At 41.5% G+C, this 18,205-nt stretch overlaps 1 pseudogene; it reads left to right on the top strand.

Moving 5' to 3' along the window:
* The first annotated feature begins 223 nt into the window (after positions 1–223).
* Positions 224–1,556, top strand: LOC101420700 (pyruvate dehydrogenase (acetyl-transferring) kinase isozyme 3, mitochondrial pseudogene; annotated as a pseudogene).
* Positions 1,557–18,205: the final 16,649 nt, after the last annotated feature.

The raw sequence follows: 18,205 nt of genomic DNA, 5'->3' as shown, positions 1-18,205 counted from the left end.
GATTGCTAGCAACTTACTTGGGATTTTCATACTCTTCATGTAAGTGAATGAGGTTAAATGTTTTTCTCTTATATATCCTTTAGGTATTAGCTTATCAAAATGATCTGGGCGGGGCCTGGGGAAGCCGAGGGTGGCGGGCAGCTGTGGCCCTGCTGAGTCCTGGGGAACCTGCTGGACCAGCGCCACCTGGCGGCACTAGTCCTTGAGGGCCACGCCCGCGAGTATGCGGTTCCGGTGGCTGCTGAACCAACCAGTGCCCAAGCGGCTGGAGCCTCGCTGCTCTGTGGAGAGGTTCATGGGCTTCGGGAGAGATAAAGCACGCGAGAAACCTCGTCCATGTTGCTACGAAAGGAGCTTCCTGTGTGACTCGCTAGCACAATGAGAGAAGCAAATCTCTGTCGGATAAGTTGCTTCGGTGAGATTGGTTCAAAGTTGGTATATGCACAGCTTTTTTTTAGTTTTTAGAATATGAAAATAAGAGCCATGAGGGATCAGCAGGTTTGGGATAACTTTCTACAAGTCCCGATTAAAATCATAAATAGATATAATTATGTTATTCCTATAATGACCCAAGGAGTGATTGAATATAAGAAGTAAGGATTTTTTTCCCTCTCCCCTTATGCCGCCCCCCCCCCCCCCCGTTGTCTTCTCTTTGTGTCCATTCATTGTGTGTTCTTCTGTGTCTGCTTATATTCTTGTTGGTGGCACCAGGAATCAGTGTCTCTTTTTTGTTGCATCATCTTGCTGTATATCAGCTCTCCATGTGAGCAGCGCCACTCCTGGGCAGTCTGCACTTTTTTTGTGCTGGGCGGCTCTCCTTACAGGGCACACTCCTTGCGTGTGGGGCTCCCCCATGTGGGGACCACCCCTGTATGGCACAGCACTCCTTGCGCACATCAACACTGTGCATGGGCCAGCTCATCACACGGATTAGGGGGCCCTGCGTTTGAACCCTAGACCTCCCATGTCGTAGGCGGACACTCTATCCATTGAGCCAAATCCACTTCCCAGAAGTAAGGATTTGGTCCTTTCATTAGCAGTATTTTCTGGATTGATTTTTATATCAACTGCATCTCTTTCTGCATGCTTATTTACCAGCACATACTAATGTGTGGTGGCCCTAATCCTGCTCATCTTAAACACATAGGAAGTATTGATCTCACTTGTAATGCAGCCAACGTAGTGAAAGATGCATATGAAACAACCAAGATGCTGTTTGAACAGCATTACCTGGTAGCTCCAGAACTGGAAGTTGAAGAATTCAATGCCAGAGCAGACAACCCTATTCAGGTAGTTTATGTGCCCTCACACCTGTTTCACATACTATTTGAGTTGTTCAAGAGCTCAGTGAGAGCAGTAGTAGAATTATACGAAGATAGAAAAGAGAGCTCCCTGGCTATTAAAACCCTTGTTACTTTGGTAAAGAAGACTTATTATCCATTAAGACAAGTTACCAAGATGGTGGTGTCCCATTTCAAAAAGTAGATCATCTTTTTTACTGCATGTATTCAACTGCTCCTGAACCCAGCCTGGATCCTCCAAGAACCTGTTTATAACTTTATTCCAAGGGAGTGGATATAACTCAAATGCTTGAGCACCTTCTTCCCATTTCCTCCTTTCCATGTAGGAGGTCCTAGGTTCAAACCCCCATATCTAAAAACATTATTCCATGGAAGGAGTGAGTACTGATGCTGTCTTTCATTTGAAGGCTGTTTCAAGTGTGACACCTGAAGCTGCAATCCAAGCAGAGAACCCAGACATACATCAAAATACAAAGTTAAACAAGACAAGACCAAGACCAATAGTACTTTCTAGAAAACCAAATATGCCAGTCTTCTCTGTAAAGATCACCTTCAGTAAGTCAACCATAAAGAGCTCCTTTCCTCTACCGACTCTGAGCATGTTAACTCAGTGGTTCAAGTGCGTGCATGTGTATTTTCTCTCTACCAACTGGACCTTTTCCATGGCATTCGTTCCTGTAGCTACTCTAACTCTTCCACTAACTTAGTTATGAGTTGTTATTTTTTTTAATTTGAGACAGGTTTTAAAAAATCAGGTATTTGAATTTTTGCTAAGATCATCTGGTCTGGTGTTTTTGTGGGGGATGGGGTGGCGAGAAAATTTGAAACTACTGATTCAATTTCTTTAATAGTTATAGGACTATTCCGTTTTTTTTACTTTGTCTAGAGTCTGTTTTGTTGTTACATTTTGTATAAATTTTTCTATTTCATGTAAGTTATCAAATTTATTAGTATAACCATTGTTCAAAATTTACACTTTCTTCTTAATCAATCTCTGCTGCATTCTATATTTCAGCCAAAGTGGTGCTGATGTGAAATACCAGAAACTGGTTGGTTTTTTAAAAAGGTATTTATTTGGGATAGAAGCTTACAGACACCAGGCCATAAAGCAAAAGTTACTTCCCTCACCAAAGTCTGTTTGGAGCAAGATGGCTGCCAACATCTGTGAGAGCTCAGGCTTCCTGGGTTCCTACATTCCTGGGCTTGCTAATCTCTGGGTTCAAGCTTCCTTCCTTCCCGGTGTTAGCTTCTCTTTCCTCTGCTTGCTGACAGGCTAGGGCTCCAGCTTAAGTCTTTAGCATCAAACTCCAACATCAAAACTCCAACATCAGAAAAACCCTCAACTCTTTTCTTTGCCATGCCTTTTATCTGTGAGTCCCCACCCTCCAAGGGGTGGGGACTCAATGCCCTAATCATAACTCAATCATGCTTAGATATAGATCAGATTACAAATATAATCCATTATTTCTTTTTGGAATCCATCAATAATATGGAAATGCCACAGTTATCAAATTTATTAGTACAACCATTGTTCCAAATTTCCCCTTTCTTTTTAATTCTCTGCTGCATTCATACTGATGTTTCTCTTTTCAACACAATATTGTTTATTTGTATCTTCTTTTTACTCTTGGTCAGTCTTGGTTAGTAAGACTAAGTTCCTGAAGAACCATCTTTGAGTTATTTAAAATTTAAATTTAGAAATTTATTTTTCATGTTGAGGTATAATTTATTTGTGTTATAGACACAGATTGAGGTTTTTTACTTAACAGTTTCATGATGTTTTTTGTGGCCTAATACATGTGCAAATTTAGATAATGTTCCATGTGCATTTGAGAAGAGCGTATTGTATCTAATCACTGAGTGTGGTGTTCTACATGTGTCCATTAAATCTGGCTTGGGAAACAGACTTGGCCCAGTGGATAGGGCATATATCTACCACATGGGAGGTCTGCAGTTCAAACCCCGGGCCTCCTTGACTCGTGTGGAGCTGGCCCACGCACAGTGCTGATGCGCGCAAGGAGTGCCCCCTGTAAGGAGAGCCACCCAGCACGAAAGGAAATGCAGCCTGCCCAGGAATAGCACAGCACACACAGAGAGCTGACGCAGCAAGATGATGCAAGAAAAAGAAACACAGATTCCCATGCTGCTGACAACAACAGAAGAGGACAAAAAGAAGGACACCCAGCAAATGGACACAGAGAACAGACAACTAGGGCCGGGGAGAGGGGAGAAGAAGGGGAGAGAAATAAATAATAAAGTAAATCTTTAAAAAAAAATCTGACTTGTTAATTGTATTGTTCAAATTTTTTATAATGATGGTTTTTATCTGCCTGGAGGCTCATTTCCTGAGAAAAATGTGTTAAAACGTCCTACTCTAATGGTGGATTCATCTGTTTTTCCTTTTACTACTAATAAATTTTGCCTTACATATTTGGTATGCTGTTAGTAAGTGTATAAAAGTTTAGAATGTGTATATATTCTACCTTCCCATCAGTTGATGAATACTCGGGTTGTTTCTACCTTTTGGCTATTATTAATACACTGCTTTGAATATTCATGTATAAAATTTTATATAGACAAATGTTTCTAATTCTCATGGGTATATACCTATGAGTGGAATTGCTGGGTCATATGCGAGCTCTATATTTAACCACGTGAGGAATTGCTGGACTGTTTTCTGCGATGGCTTGCTCGGTCGGTAGAGGTGGGGTCTGGCTGCAGACGAGGGGTCGGTCCCGCTTGGGACGAGGGGTCGGTCCGGCAGCATACGAGGGGTCGGTCTCACAGGGGTTGCGCAATTTGGCTGATGGGGTCGCCCGGCGAAGCCGGTGATGAGGGGGTCGCCCGGAGAAGCAGGCGACGAACTGGGGACAAGGGAGGCCAGGCCCTTGTCGGGGACTCTCAGGACTGGAGGGCGCACGGCAGAAGAACTACCGCGGAGACGAGGTAAACACGCAAGTCCAACTTTATTGAGGGAGAGGCAACAGTTTTATAGGGGCTGGGGAAGGCTGATTGGTCGAAGCCACGCCCTGTTCTGATTGGTTGCCGGAGAAAGGTCAGTGGGAGGTATTGGACGGGGGAGGGGTGGTGATTAGGGATTGGCTGTTGCTGTTGCTGGGGGAAGTGGCAGGGTTTAGTGATTGGTGGCTGCTGTTGCTGGGGTAGAGGGCAGACTTGAGTTTCCCGCCTTGTGCCTGGCTGTTGCTGCTTTCGGGGGGGGGGGGGTACGGGGGGGGGAAGGGCAGACTGGAATTTTCCGCCCTGCGCCTGTGCAGGGAGAAAGAAGAAGAAGGGTGTTGCCTCATAAGGCATTGTGTGGCGCTATCCGGGAGGAGGGGCGGCCGCGGAAGCATGGCTGCCGAGAAGGGGAGACCCGAGGGCACTCTGCGCCCACGCCGAGCTTCCTTCAGGGGTGGCGGTGAGTCCGACCAGCCACCCTATTATGGGGGCAGTGGCTTAGGCCTACCGCGGCCGCTCCCCTGCCAGGCCAGCAAACCACACTTCAACCTGAGGGGTGACCGCAGTTTTCCAAAGCTGCTGTACCATTTACATTCTCACAAGTAGTCTATGAGAGTTTTAATTTCTTCACATCCTCAACAGTACTTGTTATTGTCAGTTCTTTTTACTACAGCTTTTGTAGTGGGTAAGAAGTAGAATCACATTATGGTTTTGATTTGTTTTTCCCTAATGACTAATGATGCTGAGTATTTTTTCATATGTTTTTGTAGGACTACGTCTCTTCCTTGGAGAAATATGTTTTCAAACACTTTGCCCATTTTTTTTTAAAAGATTTATTTATTTATTTCTCCCCCATCCCTCCATTGTCTGCTCTCTATGTCCATTTGCTGTGTGTTCTTCTGTGTCTGCTTGTATTCACATTAGGCGGTTCCAGGAACCAATCCTGGGACCTTCCAGAGTGGGAGAGAGGCAATCATTCTCTTGTGCCATCTCCGCTCCCTGGTCTGCTGCGTCTCTTATTGTCTCTCCTCTGTGTCTCTTTTTGTTGCGTCATCTTGCTGCATCAGCTCTCCACGTTGGCTGGCACTCCTGTGCCGGGCAGCACCCCTCATGGGCCAGCACTCCACATAGGCCAGTTCACCATGCAGGCCATTTTGCCTTCATCAGGAGGCCCTGGGTATCAAACCCTGAACCTCCTATATTGTAGACAGGAGCGCAATTGCTTGAGCCGTATCTGCTTCCCTGTCCATTTTTTTCCCCCTCAGAGTTCTTTTTTTTTTTAGTTAATTTTTTCCCCTTCTTTTTTTTTTTTTATGTTACGTTCAAAAAGTATGAGGTCCCCATATACCCTCCACCCCCTTCACCCCACTTCTACCTCATCAAGAACCTCTTTCATCATCGTGGTACATTCACTGCATTTGGTAAACACATTTTGGAGCTCTACTGCACCACATGGATAGTGGTTTACACTGTAGTTTACACTCTCTCCCAGTCCACCCAGTGGGCCATGGCAGGACATACCACATCCAGCATCTGTCCCTGCAGGACCACCCAGGACAACTCTAAGTCCTGAAAATGTCCCACATCATATCTCTTCTTCCCTCTCCCTACCCTCAGCAGCTATCATGGCCACTTTCTCCACATCAATGCTACAATTTCTTCCATTACTAATTACAATAGTTCCATAATAGAATACCAGTAAGTCCACTCTAATCCATACTCTATTCCTCCATCCTGTGGACCCTGGGATGGTTAAGTCCACTCCCCCTCTATATGGAGAGGGGGCTTAGATTCCACATGGATGATGGATGCAATTCTCCTGCCTGCAGTTCCCTGGTGTGGTGGTTGACTTTCTTCACCTCCCTGTTAGCTGGCTGGGATAAGTCCAATAATACAGAGGGTAGGAGTTGCAAGTCTGCTGAGGCTCAGGGCCTGGCTGTCACATGGACAGTCCAGAGATTAAGGTCTCCTGAGTATACACCAACCCCAGCGCCAACCATAGGTCCAGTAAAAGTGACAGGAGAGGCATGTGTAGAAAGGTCACATCTGAGTCCAACCATCATATTAAGGAACACAAACTCCAAAGTAGGGCCAAATGACATGGCACTGGACTCCAGAGCCATCTGCCATAACTGTAGAACCTGTGTGTCTCTGTAGCCCTCAGGAGAACCAGTACGTGGGGTTGTATCTACTTTGGCTGTCTCTGGGACCCTGCTGAGGCCTGCGTAAGCGTGACCCATCTGATGACCTCCCGACTCTTTTTTGGAGACTCATAGCCATATAAACTCATTTGTCCTTTCCATTTCCCCCTTTAACCCAAAATCATAAAGCAGTTTTTAACACCTGATATTACATGTAGGCTGAGATATTCTGCTGGTCTGAGTTGACCCTTTTATTCAAGGTCTTTTTCTAGTTACATCATCAGCTGGTACTTGTTAGTAATCCCTCAGTGCCAGGAAGGCTTATCCTCAGGAGTCATGTCCCATGCTGGGGGGAAGGTAATGCATTTACATGCTGTTTGGCTTAGAGAGTGGCCACATTTGAGCAACATGGAGGCTCTCAGGAGATAACTCTTAGGCACCCTGCAGATCTAGACCTAGTTCATATTTCAGGCACATATTTTTAATTTAGTTGTCTTTTTACTATTGAGCTGTAAGAGTTCTTTGCACACTCTGCACACATGTCCCTTATAATCAGATATCTGTTTTTAAAAACATATATATATATATATTTCTGTCTGGTTACATCAGTCTTTTTTTTTTTTTGGTGTATCAATTCACTGTGCAGGGCTCACCATGCTGGACCTGCACCTTACCACACAAGTCTGGAACACCTTTTTTCTTTTTTTTTTTAACCAGGAGGTCCCAGGGATCCAACCAGGTCCTCCATATGGTAGATAGGAGCTCAATTGCCTGAGCCACAGCTGCTTCCCAAAACATAGATTTTTAATAGTAATCATTTTTTATTATAAAGTTCACAAAAATACAAACTTGCCCATGTATCAGAATTATCAAAACAGCAAAGAAAAAAAAAATCCATAGTGAAAGAATTTAAAGAAACAATGAAAACAGAAAATATAAAAGAATATTACAGAACCAAAATGAAATATGTCTGTCACATCAAACACTGAAAATGTACTTAATTCACACCTTAGGAATATAAAGGCTTACAGATTGGATTGCAAAACAAAAACTCAATCTCTGTGGTGTATGCAAGAAACACCTAGAACAAAGTGACTAACAAAGGTTGAAAACAAAAGAAAACCAGACAAATGCAAATACAGAGAAAGCAGGAGTTGCTATCTTTATATAACATAAAAAGAATTCATAACAAAGAATGCATAAAATGAGACCAACTAGGGTTCTTTAAAATAGTAAATGACACAATTCTTAATGCTGATTGAATAGTTATAGGTATATGTGAACTATTTATTATGGTAGCAATATTCAAAGAGCAGAAGTTACAGGAGACATTGGAGGGAGCTGGTATAGTCTGGTGGTTGAGCTCCTGCTTCCAATATATGAGGTCCCTGGTTCAATTCCCCCAACCTCCAAAACAAACAAACAAAACTTATAGAGCACACCAGAAATAGAAAACTTATGTTAAAGGCCTTTAATTTCTATTTCTCTATTCAAGACAGAGCAAGTAAACAAAAAAGGAAGTCAGGATCTGGATATCAAAAGTAACACAATAAGGTTTAACTCTTTGATATATCACATTTTATTGAATGTAAGATGACATCAATTGTAAAACATACCACTATTACAGGTAGTACTAAGGGGAAAAAATGCTGTCAATTAAACTATGACATAAATCATAGCCTAGCAAATGCATGCAGAGATCACATAGTCCTCTGCGTCTTATGAAATTTATTTAATCAGTTCTGAGGGATTTGGCAATTTTTCCTTAATTCAGTAGATTTACTTGGTGCACAATAGTCATACTCTTGCACATATCTCAGGTGCAAAATGCCACAGAACATAATCTACTTGGACTTATTGTCCCTTATTTTTTTAAAGTTTCTATAATAACCTTAGTTGTTCCTTGCAAGAAAATATGAAATTGTGGTAATTCTTCCAGCAATAATATTTGCTTTACTAATATCAAATTTATACTTTCTGTTTTGTTTCCATGCTTTTCTACATACCAGATACCTGTTCATTTCAATGCCAAAAGATACTGGAATCTTTTCAACCACATTTAAAATGGCATTTAAACTCAACATCAACAGTGTAAACAGTGTAAACATAACTCGATGTGTCAATGGTATAAAGACTTCCATCAATAGTGTGCATGTGGGTAGCAGATGTGGCTTAGGCGACAGAGCTCCTGCCTACCACATGGGAGGTCGCTGGTTCAGATACCAGTGCCTCCAAAAGAAGACAGTGAGTTGGCATGATAGGCAGGCACAGCAAGATGATGCAGCAAGAGATGTTGGGAGACAAAAAGAGGAGAGACAAACAAAGCAGGGGGTGGAGGCAGCTCGAGCAATTAGACACCTCCCTCCCACATCGGAGGTCCTGGTTTTGGCTCCTGGTGCCTCCTAAAAGAAATAAGGAAGACAAACAGACTCAGCAAGTGAAAAACAACAAGGTGGTGGTGATAAATAAACAAAAAAACTCTTAAAAAAAAAAAGAGAGTGTGTGTGTGCCAGCGATAACAACTATATAATGGTTGCCATCTGGCCAGAAGGGATTGTAAGATGCCAAAATTGAAAAATGTGTCCTGAGTTCAAGGTTTTTAAAATGTAAAAGCAAAAAATTGACTTAGATTCCATGAAATACATTATATTAAATATCATTGTTCCATTAAAATAGAGAATATACCTTCATTTCATTGCCCATTGAAAACTAACCATATATTAGACCACAAAAACCTGAACAATTTTTCAAACAGTAGAAATAATATAAGCACCATTTTCCAATTGCGGTGCAGTAAAACTAAACTTACTAACAACATCACAAAATAAAAAGGCCCGTCTACCAAAGTATGTGAAAAATCAAATTCTCTGTCTTAAATCATTCTTGGACCAAAAGGAAGTTCATGTAAAGCGGACATGGCTCAACTGATAGTACATCCACCTACATTATGGGAGGTCCAGGGTTCAGTACCCAGGGCCTCCTGGCCCATGTAGTGAGCTGGCCCACGAGCAGTGCTGCCATGAGCAAGGGGTGCCATGCCACGCAGGGGTGTCTCCTGCATAGGGGATCCCCATGTGCAAGGAGTGTGCCCTGCATTGAGCTGCCCCGTGCAAGAAAAGCGCAGCCCGCCCAGGAGTGGCACCGCACACACAGATAACTGACACAGCTAGATGATGCAACAAAAAGAAACACAGATTCCCAGTGCCGCTGAGAATACTAGTGGACAGAGAGGAACACAGCGAATAGACACAAGAAAGCAGAAAATTGGGGGGGAGGGGGCGGATGTTGGAAGGGGAGAGAAATAAAAATAAACCTTTAAAAAAAAAGGAAGTTCATGTCAATTGAAATGAAGCTAGAGGATAATCTCGGGACTATATAATATAGTGGTTTTGGTGGTAGATGAAAATTGTGGTTAATAGTATAAATATCAAAAGGTTCTTTTGCAAAGTGTTAAGAATGTGGTGTTATACAGGAAAATCACAGCTAATATAACTAATGGAAGATAGTTCACAGTAATATTTTAATATTTTTGCAGCAATGGCAAAGAAGATATTAAATCAATTCTAAGGGTCAACTATAGGAGGATGAGGGGATAATTGGATTTTTCCTTTTGGCATAATGTAAGCATTCTAAAATTGACTGAGGTGATAAAAGCACAACTCTGTGATGAAAATGAGAACCACTGAGTGTACACTTTGAATGGATTGTATAAGGCATGGGACTGTATAACACAGTAAATCCTGTTGTGGAAGATGGACTGATTAACAGAACAAATATGAGACTGTTCTCTCATGAACTACAGCAAATATATGATACTAATACAGGGTGTTAATAATAGGATGGATGGGGGGGAACACCATATGTAAGATATGGGCTACAGTTAGTAGTAATATTTTCATGGTGCTCATTCATGATTTGTAATAAATGTTTCCCAAAAATGTAAGGTGTTGGTGGTGGGGTGATGTATGGGAGCCTTGTATGATATTATGCATTTGTGTTGCTAGTTAACAACTTTTAGCATACATTTAATGCTTATATATGTTCACATTTGAATGATATACTTCAATAAAAATTTTAAATGTAAAAAGGAAGTACAAAAATACTAGGTATTAATAAAACATGTAAATATGGGAGTGACATATTCAAAAATCAAAGCACACTGAAATTTTTTAATTGTTCAGGAGTAGAACAGAATCATCAATTTTTTGTCAAAATGAATATTTAAATTTTAGGGGTTACCAGTGAGAAAGAAATAGCATGTATAATTTTTTAACTTATAGAAGGGAAAGGAAGAATAAAGAAACATACTGACCATTTCACCTGGGTTTAGGACCCACCCCAGAAGGCAAGCGGGGTCGGATGCACAACTTCTGGGTGTTTGTCTCCATGCGTTGTTCCTCACCACCGTTCTGCACTGGAGTACAAACGTGTGGGTGAAAGCGCTGGGTGAGACCAAGGTCTTGTTCCTTCTCTCCATCACCATCCATTTTTGGGTCCCTTCTTTCTTCTAGAAGGCAGTGTCTGCTATTGGGAAGTTTTCCAGCATGGCTTTTTTTTTTTAGTTAAAAATTTTTTATAGATTTATTTTATTTATCCTCCCCCCTTCACTATCTTCTCTGTGTCCATTTGCTGTGTGTTCAGTGTCTGCTCGTCTTCTCTTTAGGAAGCACCAGGAACCAAACCAGGGACCTCCCATGTGGGTGAATGGCACTCAACCTCTTGAGTCACCTCAGCTCCCTGCTTTGTTGTGTCTCTCATTGTCTTTCCTCTTTGTGTGTTCTTATTGCATCATCTTGTTGTGTCAGCCTGCTGTGCCTGCCCATCACACCAGCTCGTTATCTTGCTTTTCTTCTCTAGGAGGCACTGGGAACCGACCCTGGGACCTCACATGTGGTAGGCAGGAGTCCAATCACTTGAACCACATCTGCTTCCTCCAGCATAGCTTTTATTTCCCCACCTTTATATTCTCGCTGATGCCAGTATTCCCTGGAAAACTGTGGGTTCTTTATACTTTCGATCTTTTCTTGATAGGAGCAGGGGAGCCTCTTCCCAGGGTCCTGGGCGTTGATAAAAGCCATAGCTGAATTAAAAAAAAAAAAAAGGCAGTCACTCAAGGAGCTGATCCTTGTTCTGCTGTCTCCTGAGGATCCAGCTCTTGAGTTCCACTGTGAGAACACATTTGACTTAGGGTGTCCAAGGCCTCTGGAAGCGGCTGGAGTGCTCCAGGAGGCAGATCAACCCGGAAACCCTGGAAGGGAAGATTCTTGCTGTTGGGATCCTTAACACATCGCATGGCTGATACTTGGGATGCAGTGATTTGCATCTGGATTTTACTCACTTGCAACTCTCTGTTGGGTTCAGGGAGGCATTTGTAGCATGATGGGTTCACCTGAATGGCAGTCAGGGGTAGTAAGTACAGTGCAAGAGAATACAGAAGTTGGAGAAAGGAGCCTTTGACTGAGGAGCCATAATTCCTCAGTCAGGACACAAATTATAAATAATGGAACATTGGCCATTTAAGAAGTAAAGCAAGATTTTTTTACAAAATAAATAAATAAATTGAAGGAGAAAGAAAGGAAAAAGGAGCAAAGAAAGTAAACAGGGAATTCAAAATTAGAAGATAGAAGTAATTCCCCAAGAATCACAGTAGTTTGGAATATTTTAAACATGCCAGTTAAAAGAGACTTTCAGATTGAAATCTTTAATCTCTATAAAGGCTATTTACAAGAGACACATTTAAACCTTGACCTACAGAGTTTGAAAGTAAAATGATAGAAAAATCTATCCAAATTTGAGACACAAAAGGAATGTAGTGATGCCATGTTAATATCAGACAAAATAGTCTTAAAGGGAAAATCATTAGTAGGGTTGAAGAGAATCGTTAATGATAAAAGAATTAGTTCATCTGGAAGATATAAAAAGCTCATACCCACCTATTAATATTTTTAACAATGTGGTATCAAAATATATGGAGCAAAATTTGATAAATTACAAGAGGAAGTTATAAATTTATGATCATTGTGGAGAATTTTTGTATACCTCATGTAATAATTATTAAAGGGACAAAAATAACTAAAATTTGAACCACATTATTAACAAACTTAATCAAATGGACATATATGATGATCCTTGTACCATACGTTAGAATTCACATTATTTTTTAAATGTTTCTTTTGAAATACTTTCAAATTTACAGAATAGTTACAAAAATAACACAAGTCTCCCACTGAGAATGCCAACATGCTCCTATTCCCCCTGATACCCAGCTCCACCAATTTTAACATTTTTTCTGCCTTGCCACCATCTTTCTAATATCTATCCACCCATCAATCTATCAACCCATCTATCAATCTATCCATCTTTCTGTCTGTCTCTCCATTTACCATCCATTTTCTGAACACTTAAGTATAGGTTGGATACATCATGCTCCTTGAACACATAATACAGTAGGACCTCGTTTTATGTGAACTCAACACACAGGGACAGGTATATGCAATTGGCAATGGAAAAAAAAAAGGCAGAATTAAAATTTTTAAAAATTATTTCTATGATTTTGTTTATTATTACTAGAGTGTTTATTTGCCTTATTTATAAAAAATGTGTGGCGGTGGACTTGGCCCACTGGTTAGGGCATCCGACTACCACATGGGAGGTCTGCGGTTCAAACCCCGGGCTTCCTTGACCCAGATTCCTGGTGTGGAGCTGGCCCACACACAGCTGGCCCACACGCAACGCTGATGTGCGCAAGGAGTGCTGTGCCACGCAGGGGTGTCCCCACATAGGGGAACCCCATGTGCAAGGAGTGTGCCCCGTAAGGAGAGCCGCCCAGTGCGAAAAAAAGTTCAGCCTGCCCAGGAATGGCGCCGCACACACGGAGAGTTGACACAAGATGATGTAACAAAAAGAAACACAGATTCCCATGCTGCTGACAACAACAGAAGCGGACAAAGAAGACACAGCAAATTGACAGAGAGAACAGTGGGTGGGAAGGGGAGAGAAAAAAATAAATCTTAAAAAAAAAAAAGTGTGATAGGTGTAGCAGTTTGATATTATTGACGAATTCCAAAAAATATATATATTGGATTATGTTTGTAAACTGATCTTTTCCTCTGGGCATATTAGATTATATTGGATTCAGAGGTGACTTGATTAAGTGATCAGGTAAACCTCTTGTGCCAGTAGGGCACATAGATAAAAGACATGGCAAAGGATAGAGTTGGAGGGTTCTTAATGTTGGAGTTTTATGCTAAAACTGGAGCCCCAGGGAGAGAGACAGAGCCATTTGCCTGATAGTCTATAGCTGACCTTGTGGAGAAAACAGAGATGCTGAGCCCAGAGGAACCCAGGAAGCCTGAACCCTTGCAGATGTTGGCAGCCATCTTGCTCCAACACATGAAAATAGACTTTGGTGAGAGAAGTAACATGCTTTATGGCCTGTATCTGTAAGTTCCTACCCCAAATAAATACCCTTTATAAAAACCAACCAATTTCTGTTATTTTGCATCAGCACCCCTTTGCCTGACTAACACAGAATTTGGTACTCAATTACCGAAATGCTGGATTGATTTTATAAATGGGTAAGGGGTGTTTTTTGGAGGAATTTTGAGATGCTTGATGGAAAAGGCCTAGATTGCTTTGAAGAGTCTGTTGATAGCAATATGGATGCTAAAGAGACTTTTTATGATACCTTAGAAATAAATGATGAAACTATTATTGGAAACTGGAGGAAAGGCGATCCATGTTTTAAAGTTGCAAAGAACTTAGCAAAATTAACTCCTGTTGTGTTATGTAAGGCTGAATTTGAAAATGGTGAGCCTGGGCATTTAGCTGAAGAACTTTCCAAAGTAAGCTTGGAGAATGCAGCTTAGCTTCTCCTTGCAGCTTATAGCAAAATGCTAGACAAGTGAGATAAGATGAGAACTGAATTTTTGGGCACAAAGAAAACAGAAACCGATTCTGGAAATTCCAAGCCTCTAGAAATCAGTCACCCAGATGAAAGTGCCCCATTGGAGGACTTAACTAAACTTGGAACTTGTAAATCAGGATGGAAGATGCCATTATATCGGAAAGACTTTTGGAAAGTCTTACTGTCTGATGGCTTGGACCCATACTTCCTGCATGCTAAACCAACAGACTTTTTGAGAGAGCTATATGAACAAAACTACTATTAGCCTGGAATAAAAAGGACATGGAAAGGAGAGATTAAGGAGAAACAGCTTTAAGAGAAAAACTATGGAAGCTGAGACCTGGAATTAAGACATCACCTTGGGTCAAGAGAGGAACCACACCCATGTGTACAGAGAGGGTGAGTTTGCCCCAGCAGTTGAAGAGGGTGGATGTTCCCACCCAATGTTCTGGGACAGTTTTGCCCCTCCAGGCTACAGAAAGGATAGAGCACATTCCCCAAGGATTAGGGCAGTTAAGGTCAGCACCCCACTGGTCTGAGAGGGGTGGACCTGTCCCGCAAACGTTAGGAAAGGCCAGGTGTCAACTCGTTGCTCTGAGTGGGTTAAGCCTGTATGCCAAAGGTTAGGGGAATGTTGTCTTCACATCACTATACTAGGGGGGGTTAAGACTCTAACCCAAAGATTGGGGAAGGTGTGGTAATCACCCCAACACTCTTGGAGGAGAGTTCTGACGCTTGGTCAACACCCAGATGCTTGATGAGGGTGGAACCAAGAAAATGGCCTTTGGGCAAGCCTGTGGAAAGGGTGGGTTCACATAAGGCCCCAAGGAGAAGAAACCATCCTCTTAAAAATGACTCCCAGTCTTTGAAATCAAACAGAGGATTCCCTGCAGGTCTACTGAACTATAGAGAAATCATGACTCATGTTTCCCTCCCACTTTCTCCTTATTGTAATGAAAATGTTTATCCTATATCTGTCCATTTGTGTATTGGAAATAGATGAATTGTAAGTTTCGAACTCTGTAGCAGACAGTACTTTGCCCCAAGACAAACTGTATTTCCTTAAATTGATTGTGATATGATTTAGTACTTGCATTGTAACTGATTTAAGATTTTTAAAAAATTATTAAGTAATCAGGTAAACCTCTGTTCCAGTAGAGCATTCAGTCTCCATCCCTTGGTGGGTGGGGACTCACAGATAAAAGACATGGCAAAGGACAGAGTTGGAGCATTCTTCATGTTGGAGTTTTGATGTTGGAGTTTGATACTGAAGCTGGAGGCCTGGGAAGTGAGGAACCCTGAACCCAGAGAGAAGCGAGACCCTGAAATGGAGGAACCCAAGAAGCCTGAATCCTTGCAGTTGTTGGCAACCATTTTGCTCCAACACATGAAAACAGACTTTGGTGAGGGAAGTAACTTATGCTTTATGGCCTGGTATCTGTAAGCTCCTACCCCAAATAAATACCCTTTATAAAAACCAACCAATTTCTGGTATTTTGCATCAGCACCACTTTGACTGACTAATACAATAGGTATTAAAAATGGAGTTTGCTATTATGCACAACTCTCAACTTACATGAAGAGTCTTGGAATGTACTGATTGCATAAAACGAGGTCCTACTATACTGTCATTCATGTATGTTTCCTAAGAATAAGGATATTCACTTATACATCCACCTTAAGTGCAGTTATCAAGGTCAAGAAATTTAACATTGGTGTAAAGCTTACAGTCTGTATTCCATTTTTAAATAAGGTTCCCATAATGTCCTTTTTAAAAATTTATTCTCTCTCTGTTGTTGTTTGCACTCACAGTCTGCTCTCTGTGTCCTTCGCTGTGTGTTCTTTTCATTTCTGCTTGTTTTCTTGTCTTTCTCCTTTGGAGGCAGTGGGAACACATCCTGGGACTTTCCAGTGTGGGAGAGAGGCACATAATTTCTTGAGCCACCTCAGCTTCCTGGTCTGTTGTGTCTCTCACTGCCTCTCTTCTGTGTGTCCCTTTGTCATGTCATCTTGCTGCACCATCTCTCTGTGGCACAGGCCATCAGCTCTCCATGGTGCAGGTCAGGTTGCCTTCACCAGGAAGCCCCAGGAATTGAACCTGGGGCCTCTCATTTGGTAGACGGGAGCCCAATTGCTTGAGCTACATCTGCTTCCCCATAATGTCCTTTTGAGCCTTCTCTCCTCCATAGTTATATCTTGTCCAGGATCATAGATTGCCTTTAGTTGTCATTGTCTCTTTAGTTGCTCTTTTATCTTAATAGTTCATTGAGAACTTGGATGTGTATATTCATGTCTTTTGTTACATTTGGAAAGTTTCCAGCCATTATTTCTTTGAATATTTTCTCTATCCCTTACTCCCTCTTTTCTCCTTCTGGGACTCCCACAATGTGTATCTTTTCTTTAAGATTTGCTTTATTTATTTCCCCCCTCATTGTTTGTGCTGCTGTCTGCTCTCTGCTCATTTTCTCTTTAGGAGGCACTGGGAAGCAAACCTGAGAACTCCCATGTAAAGAATGGCACTCAATCCCTTGAGCCACCTCTGTTCCCTGCTTTGTTGTCTCTCTCATTGCTTTTCTTCTTTGTGTCTCCTTCTTGCACTGTCTTGTTGCATCAACTCACCATGCCAGCCCACCATGCCATGTTGCTGTCTTGCTCATCTTCTTCAGGAGGCACCAGGAACCAAACCTGGGACTTCCCATGTAGTAGGTAGGAGCTCAATCTCTTGAGCCACATCTACTTCCCTTCACAATGTGTATATTGATACACTTGATGGTTTCCCACAGATTCCTCAGGTGCTGTTCACTTTTCTTCTTTGAAAACAAGAATTCAAATAGATACTTGAAACCAATGTTAATAGCAGTATTATTCATGATGCCAAGAAGGTGGAAACAGCCTAAATGTCCATCAATAGATGAATGGATAAACAAAATGTAGAACATACACACAATGGAATATTTTTCAGCCTTCAGAAGGAATGAAGGAGTGATGTGGCTCAAGCAGTTGTGTGCCTGCCTCCCACATGGGAGATCCCAAATTTGGTTCCCAGTGCCTCCTAAAGAAGACAAGCAATCCAGCAAGCTGGTGCAACAAGCTTGTGCAGTGGGCTGGCACAGCAAGCTGACTCAATGAGATGATGTAACAAGGAGACACCACAAGAAACACAGCAAGCAGGGAGCAGATATGGCTCAAGCTATTGGGCACCTCCTTCCCACATGGGAGGTCCCAGGTTTAGCTCCCAGTGCCTCCTAAAAAAGAAGATGAGCAGACACAGAGAGCAGACAGCAAGTGCAAACAATGAGAGGGAGGGAGAAACAAATAAATAAATTTTTTAAAAAAGAAGGAATGACATTCTGAGATGTGCTGCAACATGGATGAACCTTGAAAATATTCTGCTGAGTGAAATAGGCAAGGCACATAAGGATGAAAACTGTGTGATTTCATGAAAATATCTAAAGATAGCAATTTCATAGAGACAGAAAGTAGATTAGAGATTACTAGGGAATGGGGAAGGGGAGGAGAATTATTGCTTGGTAGATATAGAGCATTTCTAAATTTTGTAACTTTTTAAATAAAATGAATCTTTAAAAAGCTGGCTAAAGCATGTCATTTGCAAATTACAAAAAAAACTGTCTGAAAATTAGGACAAAAATATTTTAAAAGATGCAATGATTATGAAAATTTATTGAAGGACATTCTGAAAAGATTTAAATGGAGAAATAGACCATGTTCATGGATTAGAAAGCTTAGTGTGGTAAATATGGAAATTAACCCTAAGTTAATTTGAGTCAAGGCAATTTTTATTTTTCCCCAACATGACATATTGACCTTAAAATTCACATGGAAGAGCAAAATGAAAACCTACATAAATTTAAAGAAGAAAAATAATAAGAAGGAACTCA

The sequence above is a fragment of the Dasypus novemcinctus genome, chromosome 2 (assembly GCF_030445035.2).
Source record: "Dasypus novemcinctus isolate mDasNov1 chromosome 2, mDasNov1.1.hap2, whole genome shotgun sequence".
Lineage (NCBI taxonomy): Eukaryota > Metazoa > Chordata > Mammalia > Cingulata > Dasypodidae > Dasypus > Dasypus novemcinctus.
Note: the sequence above shows the minus strand (reverse complement) of the source record. Positions and strands in the feature narration are given on the sequence as shown.